Here is a 23,460-nt window from a genome sequence, read left to right as displayed (position 1 = left end):
AGGAAGGTGCCTCCCACCCCGTTCCCCTGCTGATCTCCCAAAGCCCCACTAGAGTGGACCAGGACTCCACGTCCTCCAGCTCACATCTAGTGCAAATGAGAGAACAAGTTCAGAAACAAAACCAAACACAGGAGGTGGCCCACAGCTCACATCATCGTGACCTAGAAAATCAGTTTTAGGTGACAGAAATTATTAACGTTAAGGTCTGTGCTGTGTCCCATCTCCCGAATCGAGGGGGCCTCCCCACATTTTTCTCAGCCCTCTTAACTCCCTCAGTCCAGGAGTACCGGCTTTGGAATGTATCAAGCCACACACATGTCCTCCCGGGAGGGCGGAAGACTTTGAAACCTACGAGTAAAGGCAATATCGTGTCCTTACTACAGTGAATAAACCACTGATGGTCTTTGGTGCCTGCTATCTGACTTCCTACACACGCGCGCGCGCATGCACGCACACGGGGTTGGGGGTTGTTAAGCCCTGGGCATCCAGGATTCCCCGTCCTGGCTACATCATCCTCAGACAGGGGGCTGGAATCTGGGCAGGGGGCGGGGAGCAGGAGGGGCAGAGCCGTGTGAGTGCATATGCTCCCGTGAGCAGGACCCACTAGCACACCCTGCTTAGGCGGCTTTCTCCTTAGGAACAGTTTCCAACAGCAGCTCTCAGCCCCCAAAACCTTCACCCCCAGGTCATCTGGGACTGCACAGTAGCTAGCCCTCAGCCTGCTCCCTCTCCCAGCCCATTCACTCCCAGCCAACAAACTGGTGATTATAGTTATAGCCTAAATAGTCCCCTCTGACTCCCAGGGTCTAATTCCGCTACCTGATAAGCTTAAATAAGCACCTGTGAGTAAAACACAACTGAGGGAGTTGACACATCGCTGGCCTGGGTTCTATCTGCTGAAACAGGGATCCCACCACTCTCCGATCATTTCAGCCTTCAGAGGGCAGCCCGCACCACACCCTGGGCAGAAAAATCTCACGGGGGGTGAGAGGGGATGGGGGCGGGGATAAATTATTCTATTAAATGCAGCACCAAATTCCAAGTTCATTCTGCACTTTGCAGGACATGTCTCCTCCACTGCCCCCTTTTTTTTTAATTTTTTTTTTTTTTAAGATTTTATTATTTGTGAGAGAGAGAATGAGAGACAGAGAGCATGAGAGGGAGGAGGGTCAGAGGGAGAAGCAGACTCCCTGCCGAGCAGGGAGCCCGATGCGGGACTCGATCCCGGGACTCCAGGACCATGACCTGAGCCGAAGGCAGTCGCTTAACCAACTGAGCCACCCAGGCGCCCTCCACTGCCCCTTTCTAAAGGGTTAGCAGTCTACTTTCTCTAAGACAAGCCGCTCACATCATGGCCCCACTTCGAAGCATGTGATGGCTACCACTGCCCACACACCCTAGCCCGTCTATTTTTCCAGAAATCCCATCTCAACACCTGTCTCATGCCTAACTCAGCTCAACACCCCCAACCCTCTCCTCCAGCCACGCTCCACTTCCTGCCCTACCCCTGCTCCAAAGAAACCCTGTCCTTCTGTACTCTGGGGGGCTGGGACTGAACATAGTTCTTCTGCCTAGAAGTCAGTCCCTCCCCCCAACCCCCTTGGTTCTCCGCATGGCCAGCACTTCACATCTGAAGACATCACTTCCTCTTTCCCCCACCACTTCCCACTCCCGGGTGCTCTGCCTGCCCCGGGGCCCCTGCCGGCTGGGATGCACTGGTGAGTGTAAGGGCGTGTTTTACTCATCCTTGCACCCCCGGAGCCTAGTACCCGGGGAAAGTGTCCCAGAAGGGATTCCCATTCCCGAGGCGGGGAAGCTGATGGTGGTATCCTACAGAGGAGAAAAGGAGCACAGAATGCTGGTCTCCCAATCCAGAGTTCTTGTCACTACTCTTCTCCTGGAACTCAAATTACCACGGGCAAAATGAGGAGGATGATGAGGATGGTAGCAGTAAACAGAAGATAGCTTGGTTATAACTGAGCTGGTGGCACACAAGGCTGAAATTTCCTATTTGTTACCAATTTCAAAACAATCCTTCTCCACAGACCCACTGGAAACAGGAAACAAACCATCAAGTGCTCATTGCAATTCAAGATCTGCCTGTTCCCATAACGTGCTCAGGCACCCCCCAAAAAGGGCAGGATCAATGCACAATGGTGACCTCCATCCCAAAAACATCCAAAGGGAGACAGAACATCCTTCTATCACTGCTCTCCAGTCCACAGGGCTCCCGCTGCTTAAAAAGCAAAGCAACAAAAGAACGATACCTCCCAATGGCTACCTCCCTTCAATATGGACAAATTTTAGGATCAGGTCAATAATTAGATCAATTGCCGCACCCACTTCACTAGCTACCACAGATCCCCAGGCCTCTTAGGTCACTGGTCCTGAACCCCAACACCTTGAGGCAAAATACTGAATTTATATATTAAATGACAACCCATTATAACATAAAACAACAAGGGACCTGTTTTCAAGGCATCGGCCCTTGAAATAAAAACCCAAAAAAACACAACTGATTATAGAGCTGACGGTTTCCAGGCTCTTCCAAAGTGGCCCACATACTACTCTTACCTTGAAGCAGAGCCCCAGAACTTTCAGTGAGGTTGAAAGTGGGTGTCCACAAGAAAGAGCCTGAGAGACAGGCACGCACCCCACGATCCACTACACGGAGCACCAGCCGAAGCCCCAAGTCCAAGCCCGGGACTCTTTCATTTTGGGGGCATCCCTTACCATGTGAAGGACAACCTCCGATCCACTGGAACCTCTCTGCTGGAGATCTGGGGGAAATTTTACCTTCCAGAAAGGTCTGTTCAGGGCTTCACCCCTGGGTCTTTGCTACAGTGCTGGCCCGAGGCTCTGGGGACAGCCACTTCCCTCTAGCTGATCTGTGAACCAACACCACCTCTGCAAGCCTCTCACTCCAGCAATCACACATCTCCCCTCCTGATCTTCCACCGAAGTCATGGTCTATCAAACTCATCTTGTCAAACGCCGGATAACCTGCTATTCCCAGAAGCCAGCAACGCTGTCGCGTGCCTGTTCTTACAAACGCTTCCCTCGACAGGCACCAAAGGGCTCTGCACACGGCAGGTTTCAGGGGATATTTACTTGATGAATATATTTTGTCATCATGGGAGGCTGCTGAGCAGTGGCTATAAGCGTGGGTTCTGGACTCAGGCTGCCCAGTTTGATCCCCACTAGCTGGTGGCCCCTCTGGGTCTCCATTTCCTCCTCTGAAAATGAGGGTAACTGACCTACATCATCAGGTTAAAGAGTCTTTGTGAGGCATGAATGAGACGATCCATGTCAAGAATTGAGGATAACAGTTACTGTACATGCTCAATAAAGGTTAGCTGTTGTCATTGCAGCTCCGGGTACCCACGCCGAGTGTTCTCCCACATGGAAAGCCTAACCATCAAAAAAGGGTGAAAATTACAGTGGGACTTGAGATTTTTGTTATCAGATTGGAGTCATCGATTAAGTCTAGCAAGGGCAGAAGAGAAACTGAAAGACTTAACTTCTGGTTTAGCTGATTTAAAGCAAACACAGGCAGGGCCCTGACTAGTGATGTTTCTCACCAAAGGTGGTCTCTAAACCCAAATGCGGTCTGCTGAACTTATTTAAATGCACCCTAGGTAAACTCCTCTGTACTATGAATGACCACATCCCAGTTCCTGCTGTCTAAGGGTGCACTGCTCTGTATGCAGCTTTCTGGAGAGACATGAGTTACTAGCAGACCCCCCAGGGATCGCCAGCTAGGAGGGCTTCCAAACTTCCAGGGACTATCAAGATGACAATGACCCAAAGCGCCGGGCTGCTCTGATCACATTCTCCAAATATAATGATTTGACCACACTCCCTCCCCCAGACATATACAACCCACCCCCATGCTTTTTCTTGAGGATACCACAGCATGGATCGTGACCACATACTCTCTCCTCTCCGGTGGACTGATAAAAAGCAAGCTTCAACCCACACGCCATGATCATCACCCATGTCAACATCAAGCACCGCTCAGAAAAGGAAACAAGAACAACAATGAAAATGAGAAGAGGAGTAACCACCCGGGTTCTCGGTGCTTAGGGTGCTTACTGCCATGAAGCGACCACGTGCGCCTGGGACTCACCCACCTCCAAGGCAGAGTGACCACTTCCGTGCAGCACCTATCCCAACGCCACATTCTTCCCAAGACAACAATGGCCCTGCCTTCACAACGAGGGGGCAGGTCACAGACAGCCTGGAGAACATCCCACGGCCTGGCCTTCCTTCTAGCGGTGTGAAACTCTCTCAAGAAAGCTCATTAAAATGCCAAAGCATGTATCTCTTTGTTAACTTGTTTCACTAACCTCTTCAGGAGCTTTACATAAAATATATTAAACTTTCATCCACTTAATCTTAACACAGCAGATGGTCTAATATAGCCAGAAGGTGGCCACATAGGGGACATTCCAACACCCCAACACCTAGGGAACCTAACACCACCGAGCCCTTCCACGAGGGGCAGCTGGATGCAAATACACAACTGTTTGGAGAAAAATAAATTGCCCAAGAGATAGTGTGCGTGGTCACCACTGTCTGCAGTTACGGAAGGGTTATCCAAAAGTGAGATTATGTGTGTTTGTCACCAGATTATCGGCCACTGGATATACTACTGACAGCTATTTTGGATATCCATCACAAGGCCACTATCTAGTAAGCTGTATTTGCAACAAACTTCTTGTGAGACCCCCAAATCCACACCTCACCGTGAGGCTGGAAGACTGAGTTGTTTGCATAGTACCTAAAGATGCCAATTTTCAAAAAAACATGCTTACACCCAGGTTTTAAAGTTTTCAGCATCTCCTGACCAAGCTATGTCAATTAGAAAGAAGTGAAACAGGGCAAGGTCTTTGTGGAGTTTCTTTTTTCTTTCCTTTTTTTTTTTTTTTTTTTTTTTAAAAAACCCTAACTGCTTCATCTTATCAAATACAGGGCTGGGATAAAGTGTGGTGTCTGTTCTAATGGGACTGATGGTCTCAGTGATGCTGAAACACCCAAGCTCCTGGATGGAAAATCATGCTGATCTCACCGTGGGCGAACAACAGCACTATCGGGGGCCCCACGGGATGTTAGGGTTACCTTGGTCAGGATCAATACCATAAAAGAGAAGCATCTTTGGGACACGCCAGGGCTCACCTGAGGCTCTGATGAGTCATTTGTATAACGTCAGAGAAAGCATTACCCCAATTTGGGAGCATTGCTAATGCTTTCTTGCGAGATCACCTTCAGGGATGGGGTCCCAGCTCACACACAAGGGGATGGCTGTGAAGGTAGGTGATGCATATAGCACCCCCCTCAGGAAGCAGGACTTTCCAGCGCAGGAGAAAGTAAGTGAGGGTGGCACTCAGGGACGCAGCTCTGAGGGTGAGACCATAAGAGGCAGCGTGCCTGCACTCTGGTTTCTAGTTTTTACCAACTCAGTGGAAAACACGTCACTTTCTATCTTGTTCCACAAAGATCTGTTTGCGTTGAGAATTAAAAAAAAGTTAATTAACGCAGTAAAAACCCAAGGTCTGCCTCGGGGGCGGGGAGCAAGGCTGCCATCGTCAGAGGTGTTCAAATACAGGCTAGACAATCGCTCAGTGGGGACAAGCTCCATTCCTTGTGGCAGGGATTAAATCCTTTCCTTTGACACCCACAGATCTAGCGTAAAGCCCAGCGCACAGTAGATACAGCAGCAAACTTTGTTTACTGAATGAACTTTGTTTTCCCAGATTACCGGTCCAGCAAAATGCTGATGGAGTTCTGAGACACGCAGGGCGTCAGGTGACCCCTGAGAAACGAAGAAATACATTGGAAAATCCGGTCGTGAAGGAGTCCTGACACTCCTAAGTCAAAGGCTCGGGCAGTTTTGAGAGTCCTACCTTGGTTCGCACCCAAAGCGTCCTCCCCCGAGCCTCACGCTCACAAGTCAAACACATCAAGCATCACTAAACCAAGCAGAAACTTAAATGCGCTCAAGATTTCGTTGTAGATCTCATCTGAAAAGCATTCAGAAGCTCAGGCCATCTACAAGAAAATCTGCCATCTCCTTTTGGTATCAGGAAATTAAAAGGAAAGAAGGAAGAGGAGGGAAGGAGAAAGCTAGTCGTCTGTTTCTTTTCTCACCTTTTTTTTTTTTTTTTTTTTTTAACATGGTTGTACTTTTCATGCTTTTTGCCAGGCCAGGCGTGTATGTTTTACCAATTAAAACAGTACAAGTAAAGAAGATGCTGCAAGTATTAAAGACCATAAAAATCCCTCTTTAAGGAACAGGGGACATACCGTGTTTACAAACCTTGCTTTTATCCAGCATGCTAATCTCAGCGAAAGGCACCCCCACTCGCCCACTACAAAAGCCAGAGACCTGGAAGCCATCTCTCCCTCTCCCTTGCCATGCTACCCCACCCAGGAGCCCATCCTTCCGGCCACTTAGATCTCTATCAAAGCCTTCCAGGCTCCCCACCTCTACGGCCACCATATCCAAGCTACCGCTGGTTTTCAAAATTTTGGGAAAAAAAGGCTTCTACGGGATCTTGCAAATGGAAGGCAAAATAGTAGTTTCCTTGTCGTCTAGTCTATTCTCCACTCTGAGTAGGAATAATCTTTGAAAATGCAAATCTCATCGTGCCATTCCTTGGCCTAACACCCTTTAAGTTCCTAAGACAAATCCCAAATACCTGTGGGCTGCAAACAATGTGCTGAAGCCCCCTACCTACCTCACTGGGCGGTCATTCATTTCTTCTGTGTCTTTTTTTCCTACACACACATACACACACACACACACGCTGCGTGTCTCTCGTGTGTCTCTCGATTCAGTGGGCACACACCCCCTTCCCCTCCAACCTCAGGGCCTTTATATAAGCTGTTCTCCAACACACTTTCCTTCCCTCCACCATCCTTCATATATGAGCTCCACGGGATGCCTTCCTTGACCTGCCTCCCAGTATCCTTTATCCTCCTCCCGACACACAGCGGCTAAACTTTGTATGTTCCTGTTCTACACTCCACTGTTAGCACTTGGCACCGAAGTACATGACTTAGTGGTTGAATTCACATTCAACCACTGTACTTGACCACCATTTCACAATGGTGAAAACACCATTCGGGTGTTTTTCAACCTCCATGAAGCTAGCAACTGTCTCTTTCTCCTACTAGCACTCTTGGTGTTTATTGCAGCCTTCACATAGCATATATTCAAATACTAAATAAAAATCAAATAAAGATCTGTAAATGTAAAAAAAAAAATTAAGAATATGCAGTTGGCAAATGTGGGAGTGAAAAACTGTTTTCTGAAAGCAGATGGGGTCTGATATTGACTCCAACATAATATTTTAGGAAAAGGGGCTTGTGAAGCTTAATGAGTTCTTGAACAACAAATAGTTCTCAGAAACCTTATTTTTATGATTTAAATACAAAGTTTAGAGATGTACAAGGTAAGCCTCTTTTAAATTATACTCAGTTTAAAATTTTAAGAAGAACAGTTTAACCCAACACAGGATTAACTAACCAAGTCATGGGAAGCCTGTTTGAGATGTTCACTAAACAGTTTTATATAATTATCCCTCAAAACAACAATTAAAAGCCCTAAAGTGGAAGAGAAATGACTTTTAAGAAATCTGTTTTCCACAGTAGAAAGGAAAATATATAAGCCTCCTCAGAAATACAACAGAGTTAGACTATTAGATCTGAGTGTATCTGCTAGATCTGAGCCTAAACTCTAGTTATCAGGTAAGCACAACAGGACTATTTAAAGGTAGGAATATATTTTTAATCAGCTAGGATTTCATCTTGTATAAAGGATACCAAGACCTTCCACTATGCAGTTCTAAGAAATTTTTTTAGGTACAAAAGGGTCCATAAGCAAAACACTTCTCTCTGTGACCCTATCTTTCTGGTATCTCCCCTATTTCTGAAGCTATACATACCGCTTTTAAAAGAAACTTAAACAATTTGAGATGATTTGGTGTATTCAGAAGTGGGTTTTTCTTTTTTTTTTTAAATAATAAAGGAAGCTCCCCTAAAACAGTGGGAGAGTCTTAGCTTCCACTGTAAACAGTGAAATGATTTTTTTAATAATAAAGGAAGCTCCCCTAAAACAGTTGGAGTATCTTAGCTCCCCTAAAACAGTGAAATGATTCTCTCTGTAGGTATGATCTATAATCAACTTCTATCAAGTACAGATATTGCACGCACACACACACACACAAATAAAGCAAGATCTGTGCTCTGTAGGTTTCTGGTTTGGTATTTTGTTTTAAATCCAAGGAGTAACGGAAAAAAGAAAAGTTAAATTATACACAGACCAACACTCCTATTAACTCATACCACTAATGAAACAAAAATCTAACTAAGCAGAGAAAATGGGCCCACACGTTGGAGCTCTGAAATGATTTTGGTCTTTGATCTGTGTGCCCATCTCTCCTATTTAATATAAACTTCAAACCGAGAGCCATGAAAAGTGGTTATAATTAGTAAGGGCCCCAGTGAGACAGCTTTTAGTGCAATCAGGCATTAACAACGATTTTTTTTCTCTTTAATTTCGAGTAAATTAAGCTGAGCAAAGTTTTATTTTAAAATTTCTGTAATTCGAAATTCTTTTCCACCAGCGTGCACTTAACACCAAGTCTCTGCGTGATGGGTGTGCTAAAAACTCAAGTTTACTTTTGTTTTCTCTCAATCTGTACTGATTATTTAGGACTTAGCTACCAAATTATATGTGTTCTTCTCCAAAAACAGGCTGCACTTCTCCAAAAACTCTTGCTTTTGTATTAGAAAATGGATCCAAGTGACCTACTATGCAATTCTTGAGCTAGGTACAGAAGGCGGAAAAATAAGAGTCAAAGTCCCTCCCTGTTCCTGAGGTGGGGAAAACATGTCAACAGGTAAATTACGACAGACTGGACAGACGGGGGTAAGAGTTACTCTGGATGGAGAAGCCGATTCTCCCTGCAAGAGGTGGCTTCTAAGAGTGGTCTCAAAAGAAGATCCAAGACACCCTGTTCGCTATAAGCGGATGGGGAAAGCCCGAGTGAACACAAGCGAACACAGAGACGGTCAGAAACCATTTAGTGCATCAGTGACGCAGAGAAGTGGCAGGAGCTGAAACTAGTAAGACAGTCTGGAGGCTGATGATGAAGGTCCTCGGGTGCCAAGCTGAGGAGTTTGGATTTCTTCCTGTAGACAACGGGGAGCCAAGAGATGTTTTTCACCAGGCAAACACCATGCACAGCTTGAATTTCTGAGCAGAGTGGAGGATGAGCTGGAACAGGGAAACATGGGTGGCGGGAAGCTAACTGAGGAGGTGTTTGCGACATGATGAGGACCTGAGGTCAGGGGTCTTGCGGAGCCAATACCAGAGTCCCACTGGAGAGAAGTCTCCGGGAGGGTCTGCTCACTGAACTTCAGGACTGAGACAGACACAAGCAAGGATGGCAAAGTGCTTCCTGGCCGGAAGACTGGGTGGTCGGTGCATTTCAGACCACCTTCTAGAAGGGAGGGAGGGGACTTTTATTTCTACAAGTTACCTCTCGGGCACCTGCAGGAGAGCTGGGTGACAAAAGGTCCGGGCTTGGGAAAAGCTGTAAATGGAGAGAGAGGGCAGGGAGCTGCCGGATTATAGGCTAGAGGAGAGGGCAGAAAAGCACTAGAATCCACGGCTCCTGTTACTCGGGACAGGATGGCCAAGGTGGCTTCAGAGCAGGTCCCTGAGCAAAAGCAGGACAAACAGATGTGCACAGATGCTTACTGTCTACCCACAGGTTTAGGATGTAAAAAAAAAAAAAAAAAAAAGCTACCTTCGAGAGCCACGTGTTTATCTAAGGTCAGTGGGAGCCCAGGCCATCCCAGGGGCAGTCAGCCCTTCCCTTTCTGGCATTCACTCTCCCTCTCTTCCTGCCTCCTTCTCAGCTCCTCACCTCCTGCCCCTGTGACACAGGCCTGGGGGGGGGGGGGGGAGGAGGACGAGGGACACAGAACAAGGGTAAGGTAAGTGGCAGCTATGACTTCAAGATCACTCCTGTCCCTATCCTAGACCTTTCTGGGCCTGAGGAAATTCAGTTTCAAGTTCATACACCACGTTCTGTTTCTTTAAATCAACTACCTTTTCACGTATGTGAGATCCAGGAGTCCTGAGAACATAAAAGTAACCGCTGTGTCTTCCCGCACGTTCCCTCCCCATCCCTGCCAGCCATCCCTCAAGAGGAGATGTATGGACAGAAGACCGGTTCCCAAACGCTGCCCTGTAAAAAGGGTGGATAGTTATGTAAGAATTTTGCAGAAACTTGACAAAACAAAACAAAGGGGAGACTTCTTTTGCACTTACAAGTGCAAAAACATGGACTGTCAAGCGAGTAAAGGCTAATTCAAACACTTGGGGTGGGGGGGGAGAGATACACTCCACATAACTTAAAACATGAGGGAGAACTGGCAGATGACAGCACCAGAGCGAGTTTCCCAATAACTGAAGAAGTGACTCGGAACAGCTTCCCGGTGCCAACGAATCTGGTTTGTTTTAGGAGCAGATGAGTTCTAGAACTTTTATTTACTATGGGGTTTTTAAATATATTTAACGCCACTTAATGTTTGCCCCAACCCTGAATTTTCTGTGAAGCCCTGAATGTGCCAACCATGGTATCTTACAGGCATGTAATGGGAGCTCACTTGCTTTATGAAATTTCAGATCTGCAAAGAGATCACGTGCAATCCACGGAGTACACCCAGGCTACTTGCATTACAGGACACAGGCCACGACTACTGTACCTTTAAAGCAGGCTTTGTCAACCTCCACCTACTGACATTCTGGACCCGGTAATTCTTTGTTGTGAGGCCAGCCGGTGCACTGTGGGATGGGTAGCAGCATCCCGGGCCTCTACCTACTGGAGGCCTGTAGCACCCCTCCCCGCCCCCCCCAGGCAGGGCAATCAAAAATGTCTCCAGACATTGCCAAATGCCCCTGGGGGCAAACCGCCAACTCTGAGAACCATGCTTTAAAGGGGGAGTCCAAAGCTTACGAGGACGTGCCTTGTCCTTAAAATCCACCCCGAAGTGAACTTCATTAAGAAAAATTGACTCGTTCTGTTTGTCTCTCGGCACCCAAAGCAAAGAAAGTGCTGCATTTCCTCAAGTGGAACATAAACCCCTAGGCGAATTTTGCCTGAAGTCCTGGAGTTGTGCACAATTCTGGAAAGGAAATCCAGAGTGGATACCCACAAAGCTTCCTGAGCTCAAAATATACCACTTTCTTCCATATATAGATTTGGAGTTTCTGGAACATTTATTATCCTTACAACAATTCCAGAAGGTAGAAAACCTACTGGGAAAAAAAAAAAAAGTGCGTATAATCACATTCATCAACAGAGATATGCCAAAGGCTAAAAAGTTGCTTTTTAATTGCCTTACACCTTCAAATTCAACACAGAATTATTGTGAAAAGGATCTGGTCTCATTTAAAACACACAGACAGGCACATATTTAATGCTCAGTGTTCTGAGGCTAAGCGGACTTTAAAAAGTAGGTGTCGTATGGAGCTAGACTGGGAATAGGCTTATTACCAGCCAGAGTGGAAATTGGCACAGTTATAAAATGGGTTCATATACCCGCCTAACCCTCGCTGTTTCTCTTGCTCTGAGGATAAAATCCAGTCTCTGTTCAAGGCCTTCACAAAAGCAGGGTGAAGACTTTGCCAAAGGTACACGCTCATGAAAGCTGAAATTTTAAAACTCATTAGGCCACTAAGCCTCAAACATTCTTTGGACCATCCGACCCCACTGGCCTCTGAAAAAGGGGGGAAAAAAGAGATACTAAGCAAGCCAGGGGAAAAACAAATAGAGCCATTTAAAAGCTTTATCTAATTACCCCCACTGAGACTTTTTCGCTGCAGTCTGGCCGGAGGACAAAGAAATGGGGGTGGGGGGGTGTGCCCTGGGTTGTCTCTACCTTATCAGGACCACCCGCCCTCAGGGAGTCTGAAAGGCCTCAGGTGAATCCTGCAAGGGCAGGAAGCACCCAGTCTCCCCAGTCTTGGGGACTTTACAGAGGCTTTCAAATTCTCTTAGCATTACTTGCTTGAATCACACTGAGCAAACATCTCCACCTTCTCCCACTTCTTTTGTCTGAAGCACCTATTCAACAGGCCACCACCTTCACTGATGGGCCGACGGGCTCCCCTGTACCCTGGAGTACCATCAGAAACAAGATGCACCAGGAACTGAAAGAACAGCTCCTTGAGCCCTCCTCCCAGGCTTCCCTTGGTCTCCACCAACCCACAGGGAGCAGTCTCTGGCTCTACTCCACATTGGCTTCCCTTCAAGCAAACGGAGAACACCCCGAAGGTGACCAGAGACCCCGAGACCGCCACAGTCGGCGGCACTGTCCCACAGGGCAGCCCACGTAAAAAGTCTGTCTCCCTGACTGCCCCCCCGCCCCGCCACCTTCCTTGTTCTGCTACCTCAGTTGTGGTGAAAACGCAGCAGATGGTTTTCCTCTCTATTCTGCCTTCTATGGGAGTGGGGAAATTAAAAATAAGTGATGCATTTCAGAAAGCACATCGTGTGCCTCCCTCTGTGTTTCATATGGTACACCTTTTACCTCTGATTTATGGGGAGGCCCCCCGGGGCGTGGAAATCACAATCTGACCCCTGCTTTTTGAAAGAGGGCCCTGCCTCTTTCTACGCAAAATCACTAAGTCTGAGAGAGAAAGCGAGAATGAGAACTCATGCACCCTGCCCCCTCCCAAAGAACCCACCCAGTCTCTTAATTATATTTGGATATAAAAAAATGTTACTCAACTTTGCTTGTTCAGTAGGTCAGATGTACAGAAGCAACTCTGAGACGGGGAAACCTCTGACTGAGCAGGCTTGCCTTTCAACCAAGAGATGATGCTTCCCAACCATGGCTTTAGTTAATTGAGACTGCAACCATTTTATCTCACTGTACAACTTCAAGATCCTTACACCTACTCACAGCAGAAATGGTAGGTAAATCACACTTTTTATTTTTATTTATTTATTTATTTATTTATTTATTTATTTACATTTGGTCACCCTTCCAAAGATACTCCAAATCTAATACAATTAATTTCAAAAAGGTATGAAAAACTGGGCTGAGTAAACTTAAGATGGGGAGGTGGAGTCCTATCAAAGCCTAATCTAATCTCAGGCAAGGGGGAAGACGACGATTGTCCTGTTATCAGGAGGGACTATATTGCATACTTTCTACTGATACTATATTACATTTCTATCTTTTGAATGCAAATCTGTTTAATAAAGAGTAATGGAAGACATCACTTTGTGGATGAGCTAGATTTTCCAAAACAAACTAAACAATCCGCTATGAATAAATGAACTAAGGTGATGTTGCGCACGTATATCCTCAGGAAGGGGAGGTTTAACCTGAACACATGGGTATCAGACAAGAAGTCCGCCCAGAGGATCTGCCATCTGACACCAGAGTTGGTCAGAGAGCATGAACTTCAATTAAAAGACACTTACAAAAGAGAGACAGATTATTTAAATATGATAACAAAAACAAAACAAACTTAACAGCCTACCTTCCTAGGTCAGAGGACATGGAGGATTCAGAAATTAATTAAATCTAGTAAATAATGTAAAACAGGGAAGGACTCCCTTTCAAAAATGCCTCGGTTAATTTTAGCATCCTTCTGTTTAGCTGCTTAGCAACCCTTATCCTATGACCTTTTAAGCACCACCTACTTTTCAGAAGGATAATGAATAGAAACATCAAAAGGATTCACTTCTGACTGTTTCTAGTGAGCACGTTTAACCAATTTTTGTAGAAGTTAAATTTATATTAATTATATCATACAAAACCCTAAAAGGGTAGAATTTTTTAAACATCATTAACCAGGAATTTTCCTTTGCTGAAGGTAATAAATGATGTTAACAACTGAGCATAAAGACAGCAAGCAAAGATTCCCAAACTGACCTTAGGAAGTGGATCAACACAGCAGTTTAAAATTGAAGAGTAAAAATGCAAGCCACATCATGGCAACTAGCTGCTGCCTGACGAGACAGCAGATAAACCAATAAACAACTCCATCAGATGCCCACTGACAGGGGAGGTTTGTTTTCCTTCTTCAACATTCTATACCTGGGTTGGATGCAAATAAGATCTCAGGAGTCTGCCTGAAGATATCTAAAATAAAAGACCCTTCAATCAAAAGGTCACTTGTTGGATGATGTAAATAGTTAGGAATGGATGCACCACCTGTGCTGAGTCAGACCCATCTTCCCCATCACAGAACAAACACTCGTCTGCCATAAGGGCCGAGGCTCTGAATTTCTGATGAGAAACTAAGTAGTCATCTAGAAAACCCCAGAGAATGATGTGCATCAGCAGCAAGTACCATATAACCAGCAAATCCTTTAAAAACAAAACATCCCAAAATGCAACCTGCTTAGCAGTATTTTTAAGAATGGTAAAACAGTGCAAGTTCATTAACAATCTAAAATGGAGCACAAGCTAAACAAATAACCAAATCAAAGGGCTCTCCCTTTCTTTTGTAAAAGTGGGGGTGGGTGGAAGAGAAGGTGTTTTTTCACACATTTAAAACTTGATAAAAGACATTCAAATGTTTAATTCATCAGTGTAACCAAAGCTCAAAACACATCAAAGCAGGATCCATCGGCGGGTACCCAGAAAGGTCCCTCCAAAATGCAGAGGTAAAACACAAACAAACAAACAAACAACAACAACAACAAAAAACCCCTAACATTAGTGGCTCACCGTTGCATGAATTTTTGGGAAGACTAATTTCGAACCCATTTCTTCAAAAGTTCTGTGTGACTCTTGAAGGAAGCACACAACTAAATGTTTAAGAAAAGGGGGGGGAAAAAAAAAGTTTCTGCCAGGACTCCAGCCTCTAACTTAGACTTCCGGGTTACACTGTGTCTTAGAACCGTACCTGCCTACCCGAAGAAGCACCAGGTCTAGAGGATGCTTTTAAGGGCTATGGGGAGAAGAAGGAAAAAAACCAACAACAACCCTAAAACTAACAAAAACCATTCTCTGCTCTGCAGTTCCCTTTTCTCCACCTTCCACTAAAACTAAACTTATTTCAGAACACACTCATGCGCATGCACAGACCACTTCATGTCTAAAAGAAAAAAAGACCTCAAAAATATGGGATGCACATTAGCAACTCAGCCTTTGCAGAAATCATCTCAAGTCTCCTCTTCGAGACCGAAATACCTCGCTATTTCCAGCATCCCTATCCAACAGACAAACTTTATTTCCATTGACTTTTTAAAAGGCTAGGCTTAAATCTAAACTCTAAAACAAGCACGAGGCTTAATTTTCCTACTGATGAAAACCCTCAGACAGGTTTCTCAGCGTACCAAAAAAAGTTGTATTTTTTATTCACCCTGCTATCTCTCGGCGGCACCACCACCACCACCATCCCCCAAAAAAAGAAGAAGAAAAAACTCCAAAGTGCCCCGAATGAGTGCTGCTGCTGGCTCTGAAGCCGTGTAGAATTTCGTAATGGAATGTGAACTGCTCGTCCGGATCTGGGCTCACGTTCTATCTTCTAACCAGTAAGGAGCGAGGGAGGGCAAATCTGCTGAGCAAGGAGAAATACTTTCCTCCTCTTTTATAACCCATCACGGATGCACCGCGGACGCTGGACGCGAGCTGCACGCGGCGCCTGTCAACCGGCCCGCCCGCTGGCCGGTCCCCGCGACCCCCGGGTCCTCGTGTCCCCTGCGCCCCTCCTCTGCCCGGGGCCGCCCCCCCCCCCCCCCCGCCCGCCCGAAAAAGAAAGTGGCCCCGCAGAGAAGTGGGCTCCGCCACCGCGTCCCGCACTCACGCGCCTGGCCCGGCCCCGCGAGCGGCCGGGGAGCGAGTCACCACATCCTCGACGCGACCCTCGGCCCCTTCCAGAAAACACGCCGCTGCCCAGGGAGGGGGCCGGCGACGGGAAGGACCTCCCCTGCTCCTTAGCAACCATTAAGGTCGCAGTTTCCTAAGAGACCGCGAGTGGGGAGGGGGCGCCGGGGGCCGGGCCCGAGGCCGGGTTGGGGGGGGCGCACTGGGTCCCCTGCCCCTCGACGCCGGCCCTCCCCCCCCCACCCGGGCCCCGGCTCCGCGCTGCGAGCCGGGATGGGAGGAGGAAGGGAAGCCCCAGAACTCGGGAAAAATTGGTCCAGCGGGCGGCGGACAAAAGTTTCCGAGCGCGCTCCACAGCTGGGCGGCGAAGCGGGCCCGGCGGCCGGCCCCGCCTCGGATGCTCCCGGCCTCCTTCCTGTGCTCGTGACGGCGCCGGGTGCCGAGGCCCCCCCCCCCCCCCCGCGATGCAGGCTCCGCTCCACACCGCTGGCTCCCACGAAAACACGTACACCGCCTACGGAAGGGCAAGGGAACAATACGCGCGGACACGGCTCCGGCCCCCTCCTCCCCCGGTCACCCGGGGGCGGTGGTCGGCGTGACCCCTAGCCTGGAGCCGGGAACGGGGAGGGCGCAGCGTTGCCCGCGGCCCCCTCCCGGCCGGCGCCGTCCGCCGGGGAGGATCAAAGTCCGCGGAGCAGGGCGCGGCGGATGCTCCCACCGCGCAGCCCCGAGCGGGCACCCCCGAGCGAGCACCCCAGGCGGGCACCCCCGGTACCTTGCGGCGGCGGGCGGGCGCCGTCATCTCCGCGCTTCTCGGCCCGAGAGGGACTCGAAAGTATGTAGGAGAAAAGTTTCCCCTCCCACATGGGGGGGGAGGATGTCGGGGGAGAGAGGGCGGAAGATGGAGAGCAGCGCTGGGAAGATGTTTCTGGCCGGCGGTGCGCGCACCATCCGAGTCCCGGCGGTGCTGGTTAAAAATAAATTCCGCGGCGGGCGCGGCGGCGCGGGTCGGGCCGGATTCCTGCGCTCGGACGGCTAATATGGATGCGCATCAGGTCCTGGCGGCGGGGCGCTGCGGCGGCCGCGGCGGCTCGCGCTGGGAGCTGGTTGGCAGAGCCGGCAGCTCGGGAAGGGGAAAAGGAGCGGAGGAAGGGGAGGAGGAGGAGGAGGAGGAGGGGGAGGAGGGGAGGAGGAGGAGGAGGAGCGGCCCGGCGCGCAGCCCGAGGGGAGAGGGCTGCCCAGCTCATCCCCGGCCGGCCCCACCGCCCCGAGCGCACGTAGCGCGGCGTGGGGCGCTCGGGTCCTCGGCTCCGGGAAACGCCGAGTTTAAAAAGTACAACGCGCTCTGCACACTTCACCCTCCCCATCCCCAAAAGTTCTTTAAAAGGTCGCTCCCGCTCAGCCCTAGACATCTCGCTGCCACCCGAGTACCGGGAGCCGGAACCCCGGGCGCGTACTTACGGCCCGGCAGGGCTCTTGGCTCCCAGGCATGATGCAGTGGGCACCGGTGGGCTTCAGGGAGAGAAAGAGGAGAGATGCAAACTTGTTCCGGAAAAGGAATCAAAATGGCGTTTCTGGATGTGCAAAGTTCATCAACTCCGCAGTCACTTCCCCTCCTCCTCTTCTCCCACAGGGAGGGAGGTGGGCGAGGAGCTGGCGACCCCGGCGCCCCAGCCGTCGTCCCGGCCCCCGCCTCGGCCCCCCGCCCCGCTTCCTCGCCCGCACGCTCGGAGACTCGCTCTCCCCCTCTCACCCTGATAAGTAGACACATCACGTGTTGCTCCTGCGAGTCTCCTGGGGACGTGTTACTGAGCGGCGGCGGCGGCGGCGGCTCGGGCTGGGGAGTGGGGGGGCCCGCGGTACCCGCGGGTCCCCACCGCCGCCCCCGCCCCGATTTTAGCTGGGCGACCGCAGTTTCCATCCCGGGATGGATGGAGGTGGAGGCCCCCACCCCACCCCCACCGCAGCCCCAGGTTTGCCCCCACGCCCTCCGCAGGCGCCCCGGGCCAGGGGAGGGCCGGGCCGCCCCAGGGGAAGGGTCTCGGCCGCCGCAGCTGAGCGCGATCGCGATCAGCCCAGCGCTCGCCGGCCGGCCACCCTCTTGGACCACCGCGCCCCCTCCCCTCCAGCCCCTCACTTGCGGGCAACTCCCCGCCCCCGGCTTTCCATCACTTCACTCCAGGGTTTGTTTCACTATTTTAACGGAGGAGACTGAGAGGCAGCGATGCCCGGGAGGCGCGAGAGGGGCGCCCCGGAGGCCGGGGCGTGGGGGTCGGGTTCCCTGGCCCGGCACCGCCCCGCTCGGTCTCGGAGGCAAACGGGAGGGTGAGCCCCACCCGCTCCGTTCCCTCTCCACGCGGTCCTCGCTCTGCATCCAGGTGGGGCGAGTAGATGATGGGGCAGAAGATTAAGGAACCAGCGCTTCACCCCGCCCCCAACTTAGGGCTGTTTCTCTCCCAGGGCCCGGTCCTTCTAGCCCTGGGGCTGCCGCCCGGGAGGGAGCGTGCTCTCCGTCCAACAAATTCAAAGCTCACTCGCCTTTTGTCACCTTCCCTTCCCCACACTCCACAACTGATGCTTAAGCGGGGGCTGCCTCGCCCCCAAGGGGCTGAGGATGGCACAGGCTCCTACCGCCCTTGTGTCCCCACCCCGCGACGGCACTGCTGATGCTGTGTCATCCACGTCGCCCTCCGAGGCACCAGGGAAGCCACACGCAATATCTCTTTCTTTCAGAGGGCTCCTGTTTCAACTCTGAAACGCAGGGGCCCTCCTTGGAGATGCCTGTTCTCCATCCCCAAGGCGGCTGCCACCAGCTTCGGCGTGGCTTAGGCGGCCCAAGTTATCACGGAGCCCCAGAGAAACCAGGCCCGGACTGCTCTTCCTCCAACAAGCAGCTGACATGTTTCCCACTGTTAATACTTTTCCTACCAGGGTTCGGCGAGGGGCCTTTGGAAACATCTTTAGACAGACAGGGGATGATTGTGGTTTTGGAAAATAAACACCACCCCACTCCCCCAGTTTCTGAGGATAAATGTGCCTCCTAAATACTTGTAGAGAACACTACAGTAGAATTAAGCGTTGGAGAGGAGTTAGTAAGATGATGTTGCAGGTACAGAAAGCTGGCTACTCTCTACTATGACCTTTGACCCTGGCTCTACCACACCAACTTTGCCCTACAAAGTTGTAAGTGCAATCACGGCCCTCTAATTTGTGCCACAGGACCAGTGGCACTCCGGTTTTCAGGGCTACAGATAGGAAAGAAGTGTCTATGTAGGTATGGATGAAATTAATGGATTCTGGCCAAGACAGAACTTTATAGAACCAAGCAAACGCAGTTGGACCATTACCTCTGACGGGAGATAAGTAAGCCGAACCACTGCCCAAGAGGGAACCGATTCAGCTGCTTATTTCTCTGACGTCCAGAATCATCAACATTAAGTTTTCAGAACCTGTTACGTTTCCCAGGGCTGACTGTTTACTGAGGAAAACTAGTCAGAGAAACTTAAGCACTTGCATTTTCCTATGCCTCCCCGCTACTCCCACCCCATGTCCCCAAGTGTATTATCAAGTGCTTTTGTGAAGGCAGGCCTGCCGGAGGAGGGAATGGGCAGGTCTCTAAGCAGGAGTAATAGTTCACATGCTCACCGCAGAATTGGTGGCTGGAGCTTCTGAGTCGTAACGTGGTCCGGGCAGAAGGCAAAAGAAGGGCCAGGTAGGGAATGCTAGTTTATTTAGTTGCCTTGCCTCGAGATTCAAGAATTATCAGCCATTCCTGGTCTCCCCGACAAGTGGTAGGTTTGGAATAAGAACAACATCAGAGTTGGAATTCTGCTTGTAATTTTAGCTTATTCTGTAAAATACACTGAAACTTGCAAAGCTACATGAATTTTCATGACAAATCACCACCTTTATAATGTCATCCAGATAATACTGGCAACTAAAAAGAGAGAAAACCGTTTAGAAGTAACTTTTAAAAAAATGAATTCTAGGGGTGCCTGGCTGGCTGGCTCAGTCGGTAGAGCATGTGACTCCTGATCTCAGGGTCATGAGTTCAAGCCCCACGTAGGGCATGGAGTCCTACTTTAAAAAAATAAATAAATAAAAATTGAATTCTAATGATACAGGGCTCTGTGTTCATCTTTTCTAGCTAATTAGTGAGCTTGGGAGTCAAATGAGTTGTTCAAAGTTCTGTTTGTTCATACTCAATATAAATATCATTTATCTGACAAATATTTATTGGACATCTAATAGGTTAAAAGAGTCATGCTATCTAAACCAGAGAGAAATGCCTCTCCACACCCACTCAGGATGGCGAGAATCAGAATGACAAATACTAACAAGTATTGACAAGGATGTGGAGACATTGAAACCCTCATACATTGCCAGTGGGAATGTAAAATAGTGCAGCCACTTTTAAAAACAGTTTGGCAGTTCCTGAGAATGCTAAACATAGCGTTGCCATATGATCCAGCCATTCCACTTCTAGGTACATGCACAAGAAATGAAAACATATGTCCACACAAGAACTTGTACACAAATGTTCAAAGTGGAAACAACCTGAATAACCATCAGTTGATGAGTTACTAAACAAAATGTAGTATATCCATACACGGAGTATTAGTCAAAAGGAATGAAGCAGTGACAGGTGCTATATTATCAACAATGTTGAAAACATACTAAAGAAGCCAGACCCAAAAGGACAAATATTATAGGCTTCTGTTTATATGAAATATCTAGAAGAGGCCAATCTATAGAAATAGAAAAGTAGATTAATGGTTTGCCTAGGGTTAACAACTTAGGGAAATACGGGGATTGACTACTAATGTGTATGGAGTTTCCTTCTGTTCTTTTTAGAACCATGAAAATGTTCTAAAATTGATAGTGGTGATGGTTGCACACTCTGAATATACTAAAAAACACTGAATTGTACACTTCAAATGGATTATTTGTATGGTAGGTAAGTTACAGTTCAATCAAGCTGATACGTATATACATCAAGAAATTGTGCTAGGTTCTCTAGCAGAGAAGTGATACAAAAATGGATAATTCATATCCATGCCTTAAAAGAATTTATAGTCTAATATCTGCATCCACATGAAGTAATCATGAAATGCAGACCAACGTATTAAGAACCATTAAATCGGCTGCAAGGTTCAGGGGTTCAGAGAAAAGAGATCACTTCTAATAAGAGTGATCAAGAAAAGCTCCATGGAAAAGAAAGCCAATGGAGCTGAGCCATGGAGAACAGCTAGAAATTTTGTAGATGGAGCCTGGGATTAGAATCAGCAGATGCAAAGGCATGATTGTAGCAAGTCATGGGTCCTGTTCACAGATCAGGATGGAATCTAGTATGGCCGGATTATGACATATACAGGAATATGCGGTGACACGACCAAAAGGTAAACAAGTTGAGGCTCTACCACAAAGAATTCTGAATACCATCCATGGAAAACCTCAGGTATGAGGGCCTGAACTAGGGGAGGGGTGGAGGGACTGGAGGACAGAAGATCAGGAACCACTTCGGAGGAAGACTCCAGAAGAGCACCTGGTGGACCAGGGATGGGGATGTAAAGGAGCGAGGGCCCAGAGGATGCCTGGCTCTTAGCCAGGGTGGATACGGGAATGAGTGACAGAATGAGAGAGGCGGAGGTAGAAGCCCATTTGAGGTGGAAGATGACTGAGTAGGTGAAATACTGAGCCTGAGGTGGAAATAAATGGAAAACACTGTGCTGCTATGCCAGGGGAGAGAATCAAGAAGAAAAAAGATTGGAGAAGGCTGCGTGGATGAGGTGACTTTTGTGGAATCTCACAAGATGTGCAAGGTGTCCCCCAGGCAGAGACGAGGGGGCAGGGCACTCCAGACACAGGGAGCAGTGAGTAGTAAGCACAAGGGCACAGAGGCGGAAAACAAGGTCAGTTTCCTGAACTGCAAATACCTCACTCTGTGGCTGGAGCAGAGGGAGGAGGGGAGGCAGCAAGAGATGGTGCTGGAGAAATAGCCACTGGGCCAGACCGCTCAGAGCTCTGTGCACCTTGCGGCTGACTTGGACTTTATCCAATGGTGAGGGCCTGAAAGGCTTAAGGAGGAAGGTAGACCGAGCCTCCCTCGTGGGACTGTGGAGAAGGGTCTGGAAGATTCGAGACAGGAAGGCTAGTTAGGGATTAACAGAAGAGCCCATCTAAGAAATAATGAGGACCTGGGAAGCCCTGGCTGGAGAGGTAGGGAAGAATGGATCTCCTGGAAATATAATTAGGACGTAGATTCCAGAGAACTTGACCAGTTCGACAGGAGAGAAAGGAAAACAATCCCTCTGGAGCCCGGACCCAAGAGTATGGCACCAAAAGAAGGGAACCCACCGCAGCAGCCATCGTGGAGTGACAAATGACGACAGCGCAGGGGTTAGAGCAGAAACAGTGGGGCAGGTGGAGGGACTAGACCAGGTGGGAGACGTTACAGAGATGGAATCCACTGGGCTTGGGCCCGACTGGGTGTGGCGTGAGGAGAAGGGAGGATTAAAGGAGGCTGCTTCCCTGGGCTCAGGTTTGGTCCGGGGATGGGTAGTGGGTCCATTCACCAGTGGTGTGAGTGTTGAGGAGAGGCGGGTGGTATGTGGGAGACGCGAGGAGGCTGGAGCCAGGGCGAAGGCCTGGAGGGACATCTCAGGGACAGAGACGATGGGCAGGAAGAGCTAGAAGCTGAACCCAGGGGAATGCCTGCAGTTAAGTGGGTGACCAGGGAGTGACCAGCACTCTCTCTTTTTCCCTTGAAGGAGCAAAACAGCCAAGGAAGTGGGGGCTGTCAAGGAAAAAGATGGTCGATGGTGTTCAAACGCAGAGAAATCAAGGCAAAGGGCCCCCAAAGGAGTGAGGTCTCAGAAGGTGAGTTGACTGGAGAGTGGGAGGCAGGGCCAGCACACGAGGGTTCCAGAGCCCCTGGAAGAGGAAGTGAAAGCCCGGCTCTGTTGAGAAGTTAGGTGATGAACGGAAGGGAGAGAAAAGGGCCACAGCTGCAGGGGGAAGAGCCGCCGTATGTCCCGAACACCTTCTAGGTGCCAGGCACGGGTCTAAAGGCCTCGTGTGGATTATCTGGCTTCCCCCCTCCGCCCGCCCGCCGGGGAGGCGCTGTTATCATCCCTCTTCTGCAACTGACAAAACTGAAGCCGAGTCCCAGCGTCACACGGCTGGCGGGGCTGAGACGCACCCCACACCGCCTGACCCCAGAACCCGCTCTTCTACTGCGCATGTCACTCAATTCAGAATTAAGTGGTGTGCTAATAAAAAAATGCCTACTTCAGGGGCGCCTGGGTGGCTCAGATGGTTAAGCGTCTGCCTTCGGCTCAGGTCATGATCTCAGGGTCCTGGGATCAAGCCCCGCATCGGGCTTCCTGCTCAGCGGGGAGCCTGCTTCTCCCTCTCCCTCTGCCTCTCTCCCTGCTCATGCTCTCTCTCTCTCTCTGTATCTCTGTGTCTCAAATGAATTAAAAAAAGGGGGGGGGGGCGGCCGGGGTGGCTCAGTTGGTGGAGCGACGGCCTTCGGCCCAGGTCATGATACTGGAGTCCTGGGATCGAGTCCCGGGTCGGGCTCCCTGCTCG

General features: G+C 49.4%; 1 protein-coding gene across 10 annotated transcripts in view; it reads right to left on the bottom strand.

Annotated features, from left to right (window-relative positions):
* Positions 1-23,460, bottom strand: part of RREB1 (ras responsive element binding protein 1) — a 155,226-nt gene that overhangs the window by 113,071 nt on the left and 18,695 nt on the right. For 3 of the 10 annotated variants that reach the window (XM_035030797.1, XM_035030809.1, XM_035030804.1), the window contains exon 1: positions 17,329-17,616. The exons of 2 other annotated variants lie outside the window; for them this stretch is intronic. The gene's annotated coding sequence lies outside the window, so the exon portion shown is untranslated. Of the gene's footprint in view, positions 1-15,847; positions 16,050-16,642; positions 17,043-17,324; positions 17,621-23,460 lie in introns of those variants that run through there. 5 more of the 10 variants (XM_035030806.1, XM_035030800.1, XM_035030808.1 and 2 more) reach the window with 5 other exon arrangements.

This window comes from Mirounga leonina, unplaced genomic scaffold (genome assembly GCF_011800145.1).
Source record: "Mirounga leonina isolate KUSES-001 unplaced genomic scaffold, KU_Mleo_1.0 Mir_366, whole genome shotgun sequence".
In the NCBI taxonomy this organism is placed as follows: Eukaryota; Metazoa; Chordata; class Mammalia; order Carnivora; family Phocidae; genus Mirounga; species Mirounga leonina.
Note: the sequence above shows the minus strand (reverse complement) of the source record. Positions and strands in the feature narration are given on the sequence as shown.